Source organism: Dermacentor variabilis, chromosome 4, assembly GCF_050947875.1.
Source record: "Dermacentor variabilis isolate Ectoservices chromosome 4, ASM5094787v1, whole genome shotgun sequence".
NCBI lineage: Eukaryota > Metazoa > Arthropoda > Arachnida > Ixodida > Ixodidae > Dermacentor > Dermacentor variabilis.
The window spans coordinates 204,459,324-204,471,680 of NC_134571.1; the positions used below are offsets into that span (position 1 = coordinate 204,459,324).

A 12,357-nucleotide genomic window follows, 5' to 3' on the forward strand; every position below is an offset into this window, starting at 1 on the left:
TTTCTCTTGAGGGATAATGGCAACCTGCTGTTCATGATCTGAGAATGCCTGCCAAACGCACCCCAGCCCATTCTTATTCTTCCGATTATGTCAGTCTCATGATTCGGATCCGCAGTCACTACCTGTCCTAAGTAGATGTATTCCCTTACCACTTCCAGTGCCTCGCAACCTATCGTAAATTGCTGTTCTCTTCCGAGACTGTTAAACATTACTTTAGTTTTCTGCAGATTAATTTTTAGACCCACTCTTCTTTTTGCTTGAGATACTGACACATAAAAAGGAAGAGTAGTTATTGGCATAAACAGGCTGCTGAGAGACTTAGTCAACAAGCCATGTATCTAATCAAGGACTAGGGGTATAATGTTTGAACATGGGTCGCCTTTTGGTGCTTTTTTGATACCAAGAAGGATTTCTGGGAATGCTAATGTCGAGACTCATGCTTGCATGTTTATAAAAGTGTGGGCTGAGTGTCACTTGGAAATATTTTTTTAACATTCTGGATTGGTGAATTAAATAGATTTTAGAGCCTGAAACTTTTACATTAGCTAATAAAAGGATATATTGCATCACACCTGAGCAAACGTTAGCATACTTGCGAACTCTTACGGCTTTATTGTAAAATGCCGTATTTTTAGCGCTCGTTCGGGATTTTTCATCCATGTATATTTTAGGGTTAAAGTAGCTGCAAAGAGGAAGACCAACGCAATCAGTGAATTATGTTTCATGGCTAAATTTTTTGGCTCATTACATGCTTGGCAGCAGCGACTAATAGAATGAATGTGTAGCAGTAACCGAATCTTGGACAGTCGTTGCAGGAATATTGTATTAAAGGGACACTAAAGGTTACCAGAAACTCAAGTTAAAGTGGTAGAGCAATGTTCTAGAACGTCTAAGGCGTCAATATAATCGCGAACAGAGCTTTAGTAACCGAGAAATTGAGGTAAATGCATGACACGATTTGAGACCCCCCAGCGACATTGCGGTACTAGCCCGATGACGAAAGGACTCCTCATAATTTATGTTACTAATACTCAACTACTCGTATTAAAAATATCATTTCATTCGATTATAAGACGGAAAAAAATGCTACTTGTCTACGTCTATTCGATTCTAAGAAAAAATAACATTTTGACGTTACCCTTCAGTAATATGGGTGTTCGAAAGGTTTCGTTTTCGCTCGACTCTGCGCCGTGCACGCTTTGGAGTTTCAGTAGTTTCGTTATTGCGTCGTGCTGTGAGGGTTCTGCTGGCTCGCGAAACTTTCATTTGGAACAAGCAGCGAGAATGCCACGTCCATGTGATGTCGTGGGAAGCCCTCGTTGCTTTCCCGCTCCGGAGAGCCGGTGTCGAGGCCGCCGTCGTAGTACGCAACGACGCTGGCAGTGCGAGCCCTCAGCAGCAGGTCGCGCTCGTCGGTGCTCAAATCGCTGAAGTTGAGCCCACCATCGCGAGCCAATCTGTCGGTGTCAGGGTCCATTGCGACGAGCGTTGAAGTTAGCGTCATAGACTGAAGTACCAGCTTATGGGCGTCTTGCGCTGGAGTTTGAGGTATAGTAGCGGCGCCTGGTGGCAGTGCGGGAAACGACATCTGGGTCGTGCCAGCTTGGGTCGTATTGAGCCCTAGCTGTGGCGAAGCACGTTTCTAGGCCGAGTTTTGCGTCGATTCGCATATTTTTATGCCCTGTTGCGAGTGTGAAAAGGCTCGTCGCTTCTCATAGACCACGCTGACCACGCTGCGAGCTCGCCGCAGCCTATAGTTTAACGAAAACGGACTCTCCGTGTGCCGTGGGACGTAATGTGGGACGTAATTCGTTTCTCCTTCCGCTAGCCACCATACTCCCGCTTTCGCTCTGCTGTTGGCTCTGTCTTGGCTCTGTTTCTGGCCGCGCGTTCGCGTTTTGCGCAGAAAAGCCGTAGCGCCGTCTGCGGACGCCGTTCTACTCACCGATGGCGCAACGTCACTATGAGACTATAATGTCAGTACTCCTCGATCGGAGGGCGGGCGATTTGAACTGCGCTAGAGGTACGCGGACGCTTCAGAACGCATTTTTTCTTAAAATAAGTCTCTCCTTGGCACGAAACAAGCGTTTCGAGGTTTCTGTGGTGGTATTTCAACAGTCCACGTTGACTTAATAGTAACCTTTAGTGTCCCTTTAACAAAATTCCTAAACATTTCTGCTTGTCTGAGGCAGGGATTATGTTGCTGCAACTATAAATGTAGCTCTACCACAGCGTCCCTACAGAACAAAGTCTGCAAATCTTTAATTAACAGTAAATGTATTGAATAATTCAATAATCTTTAGTATTTTTTAACAAATGTTTAGCATTTTTTTTTGCCTTCCACTGTAGTGTTGTTTTAATTCTAAGGTTGGCAGGTCTTTTCTAGTGATTGAAGATGTGGGTGTCTTCATTTGGAATTGAAATTATCTTCACCTTTGTTCTAGTGCTGTGGCATCACACAAAATACAAGACATTCACTAAGTGCTGCTCCAAGTTTTCATTAACTAGAGCTCAAATATATTAGCATTGCAAATAGCCTCATGTGTAAAGATAGAATAGATATGAAATTGTCATGATGGAATCGATACGAGTGTGGCGACATTTCCGAGTTCCCAGAAAAGTAATTTGTTGCTAGGCTGTTGGTCTCTTTGTAACAAATGTTGCCGTCTTTACATGGGGACAAATTTCAAGACAAGGTGTGAATAAATGTGAATTCTATGTTCTTACAATGCTAAGGCTTTTCTTGCGCTTGAACATTCACTAACTCATATATGCGTCTGTTCTTTGTGGACCGAATTGTTGCAGCAATGCAGTGAAATGGAAACTAGACATTCACATTAAAATAGCATTAACTTGCATAGGAAAATCTCACTGGTTGCTGAGAAAGATTGCTTTATGTTCAAATAAGAGCTCATTCTGGTCTGGGGATGGAATCAAGTTCCTCTATCTTACTGGGGCAATTGCTCTACCTACTAAGCTAATGAGAAGGCCAGCCGATAAAACATTGTGGAAAAATTGACAGCTTTGTTTAATCAATTAGGTGGCGCAAGTGCAGATGAGTCATCGTCTGCGTTTGAAGAAGGAAGTGTGCTTATAATCATCCTTGCATGTCTTGAAATGGCATCTGTGCCCCAAGCAACACATTTTTAAGCTCATGCGTTTGTGATTAGCTCAATAGCCTGTTGCACAGACCTTGCATGACGCCCTGTGACAGTACACATTAAGCTGGAAGGGGAGCACGGCAGTTAGGCTGATGTAATTGGATGTGTAAAGGCCGCCCCACATTCAGCGTTTCTACCGGCGTTTTTTGGCGTTGCGTCTCCAGGCGTGGTCGCATGAACGGCGCCAGAGAGGGCGTCCAGCCACACGAGCGGCACGCGGACCAGCGCCAGCGCAGCGTCGCACAATGTGACCAGATTTATTTTACGAGATACCTCCTAAGCTAATTGTGTAATATCAATGAAAAGAGCTGTCATAAGTATTCTTCAATGCAATACTTATGCCTTTTGCATAGTTTTACGCTAAATAAAATATTCAGGGCTGTGTAAAAAAATTACACAAGGCTAAGCTTCAGAAAACTGGCAGCAATATCGGCGTGAACATCACGAGCGGTCGGCGCGTTGGCGTGCGAAGCTGAGCATCGAGGGTTCTTTATTCTATGATAGAGGGTAGAGGGGGAAGTAGGTGCTTTTTATTGCTAGACGCCATACGCCACATCATGGAAAGAAGGCAGCAGCTTTTGCTGCTAAAAAAGAAGCTCCTGCTTCTCATTTGGTACACCCGGCAGGACGATGGCGGCGACTTCAATCCACAAAACGTTTTTTTTAACACGATTCTTGTGTTCCTTGTGTTTGGTCTGCCACAATATCGGCCTTGCTTCTACAATGGCTATAAGAAGCTCGTTATCGATGTTCGCCGGTAGCATGATTGAAGCAACCAAACAAACAGCAATGGCGGCGCGAACTGCGAATCTGCGGAAGTTTCTTGCAAGAGTTGCCAGCAGCGCGGCCACGCCCTGCCACGCGCTGATTGGTCGGCGCTGTCGAGCCGCTTCCGACGGCGGCGGCGAGATCTGGTGTCCCTTGAGCACGACGTTTTGGCTTGGCGCCAGCCTCAGCGTCGACGCCGAGCGACGCCGGGTGACAAAACGCCAGAAAACGCCGGGAAAACGCTGAATGTGGGGCGGCCTTAAGTTGAACAGTTTGAAAGTAGTTTGTGGTGCAGGGATAGCGGCCCTGTGACAAAGGGGTGACATCGTCTTTCTCTAGCGTGTCTGCGAAAATGTGGAGTACCACTTAACAATAAATTAAGCTGTACATGAAAGAGGTGAGCATAACATAAGGGGCTAGATGTTTTCTCAAATGCATGTGAGCACTGATGAATTCGCTTTGTAATAAGTAAATAATAAAAAGACTTATCAACAAACATTCAGCATGTTCAGTCTTGTTATGGATAAATACTAAGTGCAATGCTACTTGGAAATCTTCTGGTACTTTACGTTGTGATGCTAATAAGGTCACATGCAAAACAAATACGACATTGCAGCTACCTTCAGGGTGTCTACCAACCGGGAAAACCGGGAATTCTCAGGGATTTTGAGTAGTCAGGAAATACTTAGGGAAAACTCGGGGAATTTGTGCTTCTATCAGGAAAAATTAACTGTGTAATTTGAAAGGGAACGGGCATCACTGTAATGCTGGCTCGAGTAAGAAAGTAATTGCAACGAATTGTCTTTGACGCTGTGTCATTGGCTGGAGGAGTTGCCAGTGTACAGTCAGCGGCCTACTTTGCGGATGCCCGATAATTCGGACGACTTCGTGGCACCACCACGTACCCCATAGACCGTCTCTGAAAACATATCTGAAATTTTGGACGCAAGAACTCTTCGCCGTCCGATTTTCCGGACTTTTTGCCATGACCGAAGGTCCGAAACGGCATTAATAAAAGCCACCACCGCTGCAGTTTTGATTGCCTCGCCGCCTCAAACCGGCGCTCTCGCACGCACATCCGATGGCAGCCGTAGCCACCACTGCCGCAATGCTAGGCCTAGCTGCTTCGACGTTCGCTATTAAGCTTCTTGCCGTTCGGTGCTGTATTTTTCATTGAAAGAATTGCCACTGTGAGCAATGCCACCGACTCCACCTTTCTGGTCATCGCGCTCGGAATGCACGATGTGTTGCATAAAGCCGGTTTCCAACTGTTAGTTTTGCCTTAGTACATGCCTGCCATGCGGCGAAGCATATGCAAAAGTATTGCGGTGAAGCATAAGCGTGGGGAAACACGGAAAAAAAAAAAAACACGAGGACAGGAGAAAAAAGACGCAGTGCTAGTTATTAGTACCAACAAGCCCACCAGTCTGTTCTCTTGAACACATTGTGCATTCCTTAATTATACACGCATGCACCCATTATCTCCTGTCACAGTAGGAGCACCGATAGGCCTAATAAGTGTACTGGCAGGCCTTCAGAGCTTTTTTGGATGTGCCTGTGGCAATTTCAACGTATAAGAACAATAAAAGACATGCATTCCTTTTTTTGAACTGCCCGATTTTTCGGACGTTTTCGCAGCCCCTAGGGAGTTTGAAAAATCTGACGTTGACTGTACAACTGACCAAGACGATGTTTCAAATGGTCCATGGGGCGAACGCGTGGCTCAAGGAGCACGGGAACACAAAGGACCTACGCACAGAGGAATTAATGGGAACGGAAGCGTGCCGTTGCTTCTTCAAGGAGCTTGAGCTCAAAAAAAAAAAAAAAGTGGTGGTTGACGCTGAGATGCAGGTGACGATCATCTAAACCAAATAAACACTTAAAAGCAGTGAAACGCAACACCGAGGCTTTGTGCGTGGGCTGAGAGTATGTCAGGACAGTTGAGGTTGACTTTCCAGCTGCTGAGAGAGAATCTCACTTGTTACAAAGTTCGGGCCTCATACCAATGAGCTTGCTATATAAGTTGATAGAAATAGCTATTTGAAAATATTTGCTTTTGTGTGCATCTCCTTTTTATTCATATTTGAGAATGCTCGACTCAATTTGCAATGGGTTTTACCATTTTTTTTCGAAGATATATTATTCGCTGTGCATTTTACTAACACCTGCCTTCTGTTTTCTTTTGGAGCAAAATAAATGCTGCTCCTTACTATTCAAACTGGATTAAGTCGCTTTTTTAAGATGCTTGCTAGACAGTGACAGCAATGGGCGACATGGTGTCAGCCTATCTTTGCATAAAAGAAATTTCTGGGTCACTCAGGGAATTTTGCAAAGGCACTCAGGGAAAACCTGGAAAACTCAGGGAATTTGGAAATGTCAACTTGGTAGACACCCTGACCTTTCTTCCAATTCGTTCAGTGACTACACTCCCAATCTACCAAGGCTAGGCTCAGCGATTTTTGAATAACTGCTGCTATTATTATTACCCTAGAATGTTGGCAGTTACTCAGTTTCATCGAAGTGTTCAAATGCTTAGAAGAAAAAACACAGAAAAATGTGCACAGTTTGCATGAGCTTGCTAACACAAGCTAGCTCAAAGAGAATCTTGGAAGCACAGGATGTCCCAATTCCAACAATGTTCATGTTCACAGAACATTATGTTCATAAATATGTGGGCTCGTCTTCTTATGGCTGCGAGTGACAGCAGGTGCCTTTCCTTTGGTCCGAGCTAGAAAAATCAAGGATACACCATAAAGGAAGTTGGAATTTGCAAGGGCTAGATTTGTGTAAAAATAACTCATTTGGCTATCTGTGGTCAAAATGTGTGGGGATGCGCGACTATCGCGTGTCCCCTGATGTTTTTCCCGCATAGCGCGCCTCCTGTAGTGCGGCTTCGCCGCGTGGCCTGCATGATGCCCGCGGCGGTCGATGTGGTTGGGGCGCGGTGCGAGAGACGGCGCGAGTGTTGCGCTGCTAACGCCGCCTCATGGCAGGGTTACTTGGGGGCGCAGGGGAGATCAGGCTGTCTCTTTCCCGGCGGTTCGGCTAACAGCGAGGACGTCCCGCGCGCGCACACCGACCCATGCTTCTGCGAGACCGCCTCGCGTGGCCTGCCTTCGAACGCGCCACCGTTGGCGTGACCGTACACGCGAACGACCAGGCGTTGGGATCCAGCATGGGGCGAACATATTCGCTCGTTTTCCGGTCGCGGTGAGTCGGGACTTCTAGATTTGTCGAGTGCCCATCGGCATGTTTTGTGGATAGCAACTCGGCTAGCAGGCATTGATCTATGAAAGGTGCAATAAATTCCCTTGTGATTGTTTGCACTACTGTGTTGTCGTTCCTTTGTCCCAAGAGCACGGGTGTGAGAGACCCCACAAATGCAGTTTTAAGTGTTAGATGGGGCTTAAGAGGCTAGAGTGTGTAGTTTGAGCAGGAGAAAAATGATAGAGAGAAAGAGCTACATTGGTAATATATTGTCAAATATGGACCACACTTGATATACTATTATGCACATTATCGTACACAAAAAACATTAGTGCAAGCACCTTGCAGGCAAGCTTGCAAATATTTTAGAACTTTTTATTTAATCTTCATTATGGGCTCTACCTACTTGTATTTTTTCAGTCAAGTGTGTAATGTCTGTCAAAGGCATGTTCCTTTTATTAAGTACTAATATTGGTTCTGTCTGTGTGACTCACTGCTGTTGTCAACTAGGAGCTGAAGGCATTTAATGCAACTTTTACCCTTGTGTTCTTCATTTCCTCTGAATTGAAACAAGTAAAAAGAAACACTATCATAAATCTCCTTCAGTATTTCACAGTTGCAAAGGGTCAGGGCCAGTTTTCATTTGTTTAATTTCGTGCAAGTATTTACTATGCCCTCACCTTTGTGGTCGATAACTTATTTGTACCAGTGACACCATTGGAATTCTCACATATTTGTGAGTCACATGCCAACCGACTTCATTACCCTGAGCTTTGTAATAGCCATGCTATTGCATTCCCGGTGGTTCAAAACATTGGAGTTAGAAAGCTTTAGCTTCGGCCAGTTGCCACTTTTTCTATTTAACCCTTTGAGGTTTGATTTTTTTCACCATATCCGATTGCCCAGGGTCGATTTCTTTTTATTGCAGATTCTGATTCTTCTTAGGGATTTATTTCGAAAAAAAAATTACGGTAATCTTGCGTTGATATATATGCACTCTTCATTCATGAATAACAACAATAAAAAAGGAAATAAACTTAAATTAAAAATTTTATGCACATAGTTCAAGGCTTTGAAAATCTACAAACGAGAATATTTCGCAATCCTCAAATGTTCGTGCTCTTACACTAATACATACGTCCATAGCATAATCGAACTGTGTAGGTGCGTGCACTCAAGAAAACTGTTTGGTTGTGTGCCCATCAAAAAAAGCAACACGTGTGACAAACTTCCGCTAATCTTCATCTTATCGACAACCAGCTAGGGCAATTAGTTTTCGCGAGTCAAAAAAAAAAAAAAAAAAGAAAAAAAGAAAAAAAGAAAGAAACGGAAACGCATGCACGACGGCATCCTTCCTATGCACACCCCTGTGAGCACTAAACGAGCAAGAAACAAGCGGTCGCCCTTTGAGTGATTAGGAACGAGATAGCCATCAGTTTCGCAAGCGTAAAAAGCTGAAACTGCCCGCGAAACAAAATCCAAGCGGCCGCTCGCCCGCGCGCATGCCAATGCGTGAGGGGTGGTATATAGACGTGCGGGAGCAAACTATCACTAAAACAAACCATGCAATGAAAACAGAGAGAGAGGGAGGCGCGCGAAAAAAATTCCGTGTATCCCCACATAGTGGCAACACATGACAGAAAAGAAAAAGGAAATTGGGGCGCGTTTTAAACATACAGACGGCGCCGTAAATATACGGCATCAACCATTTTCAGACTTGTTCGCGGCACCGTATATTTACGTCATTGACCGTCAAAGGGTTAAACACATGTGAAACACAGAAATCCTCTCCTTACGCAACTGCTGAACCTTCTTGAACAAAATGCGTTGACATTGAATTGTAGTGAAAGTGGCAGAGTTTTCATTTAGGCCCTCAAAGCTTTTGTAGATTTTAGACACCCATTTCAGACAACACAGCAGTGCGTCATGTCGAACTAGTTGATGTTGCAAGGTGTCTAAAGTGCGAGACAAAGCATCAACATGAATTGAGCGCTTGTTTTGTCTCCCTTCCGATCTGTCCTCATCTTGCTGTGCTTTACTGCGTTTCAGAAGTCTTCTAGACAAGCTGTTAAAACTTTCCAGTACTACAGAACAGCATTATTGGTTGGCGGCTGAAAGAAACGATGTAGTGCTGAGGTTGCTGCCTTACATTCAAATAGTTAAATGAGCTATTACCTTAGCATGACCTTAAAGGGACAAGAAAGAGGAGTAACCTGATAGGTTGGTAGATTTTGATTTTTGAATAATGACAAGACATGGCAATCTTATTGTGAGTGTGGCAAGCAGAAAATGACACAAAGAACCAGACGAGTTGTGCCACCACTGTGACATTGCTGCAACAGTCTGTTCATGATGTCACATATTTTTGTACAGTGTCTGCTAGGGCGCTAGCTAGCTGCGTATCATTACAAGAGGATTGCACTGCATGTTGAAGTAAACAATGGTTGCACATGGCAGGTTGTGGTGTTTTGATTTGGGGTCCTCTTTCTGTTGTTTGCAGTGCCTATTTAAAATGCCAACCTGGCTCCTGCTCAAATACATGCTGTGCAGCGAACGCTGTGTCCCATCAGGCAATTGGGAACAAGAACCTGAACAAAATAGAGTTGACAGCATGCCACTTTTATGTGTGTGTGCTTCTATGCAGTAGCTTTTATTGCGATAGCAATTGCATGGACACTCCAAGCGCATTCATGCCATTGGTGTGGCGTTCTGTCTAAAGTCCAAACACGATAACACTTGCCACCGTGTGCTGTATGCTGTATGTGCGAGTGAAAGCTTGCGAGGGGTCAGCCGATGATCGTGGCTCAATCCTGAGTGTGTGATGAAGGAAGGAAGGCAGTGCGGAAGCGCGCCCTCATCGGTTGCGCGTGAGACAAGGGAGGGGGGGGGGGGTTCTGCTTGTTTGGTTTGAAATTTAAGCTTGTTATGTGGCCCGTAGGGCTGTAATACTTAGCAGACACAATCCTGAGCACGCACTGTATGCACTGTGCTTGTCAGCTCAAAATGACCAGACCTGAACGGGGGGCCTTTTAAAGGTGTTCGGTCACACTGAACTAGGACATATTCACTTGCATAGCACGTCACAGCAGAGGGATCCGATTGTGTGTGGAGGGGTAAACAAACTGGCCTAGCACACCACCAAGTGCGCAGACCATGATTATCTGCACTAGTGTGGTGCAAACGCAGTGGTGTAAAGGAAACAACAGAAAACTGGAGACAGTTAAGTGGGGAACTTATTGATTTTTTGTAAAAAGGAAGGTCAGTTAGCTGCAATACTAGGATTAGTTTCTCAGTGAGATTTTACTGTAGCACTCTATCATACATAGCGGGCAATGCTGCAGAAGTTACGGAAGTAGTTTGATCATAAAGGTCTCGCTATGCAGTTGAGAACATTGCAGTTTTTTTACTGCGATGCTTTCTATGGAATAATAACTATGGCCTTTATACTTACTAACTACTTAAACTGCAACTTGTGGACATCAACATGGCTACATCAAATCGTGTAATGTTTGTGCACCTTTATGCTTTACAATATGTGATGTAACCCGCCATGGTGGTGCAGTGGCTTTGGCTTTACGCTGCTAAGCCCGAAAGCACAGAATGAAATCCCGGCCACGGCCGCAGCATTTTGATGGGGGCGAAATGCGAAAACGCCCTTTTATTGGGCAGTGGGTGCACATTAAAGAACCCCCGGGGGTCAAGATTAATGTGAAGTCCTCCATTACGGAGGACTCCACAATAATCATGGTTTTGGAACACATTTAAAACCTCGGAATTGAATTTTATGTGATGTACTATGTTTTGGTCAAGACCACAAGTGATTCACTAATCTGCTGCTGTAGCCTAGTGGCTATGTAATTGCACAGCTGAGCTTGAGGTCATGGGTTCAATTCCGGCTGTGGCAATAGGGTTTGCCAACTCGCGAGTCGATGAAGTCGGCAGTGGGGGAAGGAGGCAGCTGGTGATGACAGTTTTTGTTGGTGCCAGTAGTTGCCACTCTACATACAACGTAGCGGGAAAAAATTTTTTTAGACATAACCTGTCGCAATTGATGAGAAAGGTTCGGTATACTTGCCCGACTATCATGGCTGCCAATACGGATACAGGTGCTGTGAACAGTTGGGGCCTGCAACAGAACTATAACAGTGACAAAAATGAAACCGCCTTTATGTTTGTGACAATGCAACAAATCACACAAAAGAAAAATGTGTAGACGAGCTGTCAGGCATTATAAAAAAAAAATCTGGTCTATTTCTTGTTATCCAGTATGGAAAAAAAAAAAGCAGAAGTTGGGAGATTTGGCCGTCCCAGCTGGGTCAAGTCGGGACATGGGACATTTACTCAAAAGTTGGGACTGTCCCACTAAATTTGGGACTGTGGGAACCTCTGCATGATGGCTGCATTCTGACAGGGGCGAAGTGCAAAAGCGCTTGTGTACTGTGCATTATTCGGTGCATGTTAAAAACCTCATGTGGTCATAATTATTCTGGAGCCCCCACTACGCCGTACCTAATAATCACATTGCAGCTTTGGCACATAACAGTGCGTGAATTTAATCTTTTGAAGTGTTGCGCTGTGGCCGCTGCTCACAGAAATATGTCACTCCACTAATTCCGTGGTAAATAAGTTCAGATTTAGAATGTCTTCCATGTAACAATTATGTCACGCTTTGTGGCATAAAGGTGTGAGACTTAAATGTTACTTCTAATTACAAGACGCATACTCATAACTTTCTTTCATGAGTAACGCACTACATTTTGGTCCGAGCAGCAAGAGAAATGCATCTAGCCTTTGTTAGCATAGCTTGCTGGGGATGAAGTAAAGTATAAAGAATTGATGATGTACACCTTGGAAATGTTCAACCATGCTGGACTCCAAGGCTTGGGTGTGGTCCACAAATTGAAGGGTGTGCCAGTGGTAATGTTAACTTGTGTCGGTGCTGTACTCTAAAGTAGTGTGGGAGAACTTGGATTGGATTAGCCCAGTTAATCTCACCGACAACACAATGGCAGTCCACTCATGTGCTGACCTGCGGAAGCCAAAGAGGAGCAAGCATTTTTTTCATGCAGCCATGGCACCTGTGCCAGCAGCAGAGTGCTTTGCTTGGTGCTGTCTTTTTTGTAGCTGCGTCACTGCTGCAGATTGGCTTCCACTATTTTGCTTTTGTCATGTAGGGAAGAAGCTGATAGTTGGGGAACCTGAGTCGTGCAGAGAAGATAAA

The 12,357-nt window shown here is 44.7% G+C and overlaps 1 protein-coding gene across 2 annotated transcripts in view; it reads left to right on the forward strand.

The window, feature by feature from the left end:
• Positions 1-12,357, forward strand: part of LOC142580068 (transcription factor E2F2-like) — a 65,330-nt gene that overhangs the window by 11,773 nt on the left and 41,200 nt on the right. The window lies entirely within an intron of this gene.